General features: G+C 46.5%; 1 protein-coding gene across 3 annotated transcripts in view; it reads left to right on the forward strand.

Annotated features, from left to right (window-relative positions):
• Window positions 1-2,500, forward strand: part of LOC143281136 (uncharacterized) — a 404,535-nt gene that overhangs the window by 183,833 nt on the left and 218,202 nt on the right. The gene's annotated exons all lie outside the window — the stretch shown is intronic.

The raw sequence follows: 2,500 nt of genomic DNA on the forward strand, positions 1-2,500 counted from the left end.
ACCAACCGATAAACTGTCCACTTGTGTGCTGTATGTCTGTCTGTCCGTCCGTCCGTCCATCTGTGTGTCTATTTTTCCCTCTCGCTTTCTCTCTCTCTCTCTCTCTCTCTCTCTCTCTCTCTCTCTCTCTCTCTCTCCCCACCAATATTTGCCATATTGTTTGTCTGCCTGTCTGTGTGTAAGACTCTTTCCGTCAAAATCATCTTCCATTGACGTCTTGTGGTGGACTAATTTGCTTTCTGGTAAATGCTGTGAATTGAGCAGGGTTTGCTGACTGCTGTTTTTGATGCTCTGTCTCCCTCTGTGGATGCCAAAGACGAGGACCCGTGTGAGATGGCGAATTGTGTCGGCGAGAGAGTGGGGTGTAGGGTGTGGTGTGTGTGTGTGTGTGTGCCGAACTTGGGATTTTCGGAGACAAAATCAATGTTTACCTTGCTGACTGGAGAGAGAATCCGTGGCGCTTATGGTTTTGTTGTGAAGGGTTTGGGGGCGTGGGGGGCGGAGGGGGGGGGGGGGGTGAGGCCCTCAGATACTTGGCTTTTTCAGTGTTTGTCGTGGGACTTTGTCACAGATACACTGGACCAATATACACAGGGTGTGGCTGCTTCCTTTAAGTCATGTGTGTACGTTGATACAAAGATGGAAAGGGGGGAAAAGGGCAGGGTAAGGATGGTTGGCTGGAGAGTGGTGACCAAGATGGAGGGGGAGGGGGATTTGTGTGTGTGTGTGTGTGTGTGTGTGTGTGTGTCTTTATCTGTGTGTGTGTGTATGTGTGTGTGTGTGTGTGTGTGTGTGTGTGAGGGGAGACCGGAGGGAGGGGGGCTGTGGGGCTCTGTCTTTCTCCAAAATGTATGAAATAGCACTCCACACACACACACACACACACACACACACACACATTGGTTGTATGCTTTTTGAGACAAGGGTGAATGTATTAATGATATTGTAATTCGAATGAACTTGGTGATGAACTCCGATGCTGCTTTTATTTGAATGCTGAAATCGTGCATCAAAAGTTTATTCTGAAATAATATCTTAATAGGCATTTACTTTCCGTGTTCAAGCATTACAATCTTTTGCAGTTCTTCGTGGTTATGTATGTTAAACCCGTCCAAATTCATGAACGATAGCGAAAGTTAATAACTTTCGAATTATGAATATAGCTGAAGTTTGTATATGTGACAGACACTGATTCTCGGATTATACTGTTAACAATTATTGAAACATGTGTGCGTACTTATTTTTTTGCTAAGTTTTTTAATTTCAGATTTATTCAGAATGTTAACAATTTGCATTTTCTTATCATCTTATCAACTGACATGCAAGGAAATAAACATTGTTCATTCTGCATTTCAGTTTTTGTTGTTTTTTTTTTTTCCAGAATGATATGAAATTTTGTAGATACCTGACAAGCGTAGTAACTGAATGGTCTTATTAGAGTCAGTACCAGCTTGCGTTCTCTCTCTCTCTCTGTTTGGCTTCTGTCTGGCTGGCTGTCTCTGTCTATCTGTCTGCGTCTCTTTCTCTGTCATTGTCTCTGTGTCTGTCTCTTTCTATTGAAACACACAATCACGTGTAGTGGAGTGCTGTAGTCCGAATAACAAATGACGACACTAATGACAGCTGAAGGAAAATTAAAGAACAATATTTTCTCTGGAAAGCCAGGAGACTGAGCTGTCTGATTCCAGATAAGAAGAAAGAGAAATAACCAGAGGGAGAGATAGTGAGCGAGCGAGCGAGAGAGAGAGACACAGAGAGAGAGCGAGGGACAGACAGACAGACAGGCAGGATGGCAGGCAAGCAGACACATAGAGATAGAGGAAGGGAGAGGGGGAAGGAGAGAGAGAGGGGGGGGGAAGGAGGGAAGGATAGAGAACGATAGGGATAGAGAGAGGGAGAGAGGGAAAGAAAGAGGGGGGCGGAAGGAGGGAGAAACAGAGGGAGAGAGTGAGAGAGAAGGAAAGAGAGAGACAGAGATAGAAGAAGCGGAAGAACACGGAGAGGCAAAGTGAGACAGGGGCAGAAAGGCGGAAGGAGAGAGAAACAGAGGGAGAGAGAAAGAAAGAGAGAGACAGAGATAGAAGAAGCGGAAGAACACGGAGAGGCAAAGTGAGACAGGGGCAGAAAGGCGGAAGGAGAGAGAAACAGAGGGAGAGAGTGAGAGAGAAAGAAAGAGAGAGACAGAGATAGAAGAAGCGGAAGAACGCGGAGAGGCAAAGTGAGACAGGGGCAGAAAGCGATTTTCAAAAGGTGCATAAAAAAATCCTTCACACAAAGGCTGCGAACAGAAAAAGTAAACAACGTCAGGTTACCACCACCCCACCCCCGCACCTCCTACCTCCCCAACCCCCCTCACCCTCCAGCCCCACCCCCACAAAGGGCGGACGTCAGATAAATATCACCTCCCCCAAACACCGGAAGAGGAAGACAGCACAGACATGCGCAGAGTGCCTGCAGTGGAAAGCAGCATCGGTGGTCCACGGGAGCTCACAGAAGTTGA

The sequence above is a fragment of the Babylonia areolata genome, chromosome 4 (assembly GCF_041734735.1).
Source record: "Babylonia areolata isolate BAREFJ2019XMU chromosome 4, ASM4173473v1, whole genome shotgun sequence".
Classification (NCBI taxonomy): domain Eukaryota; kingdom Metazoa; phylum Mollusca; class Gastropoda; order Neogastropoda; family Buccinidae; genus Babylonia; species Babylonia areolata.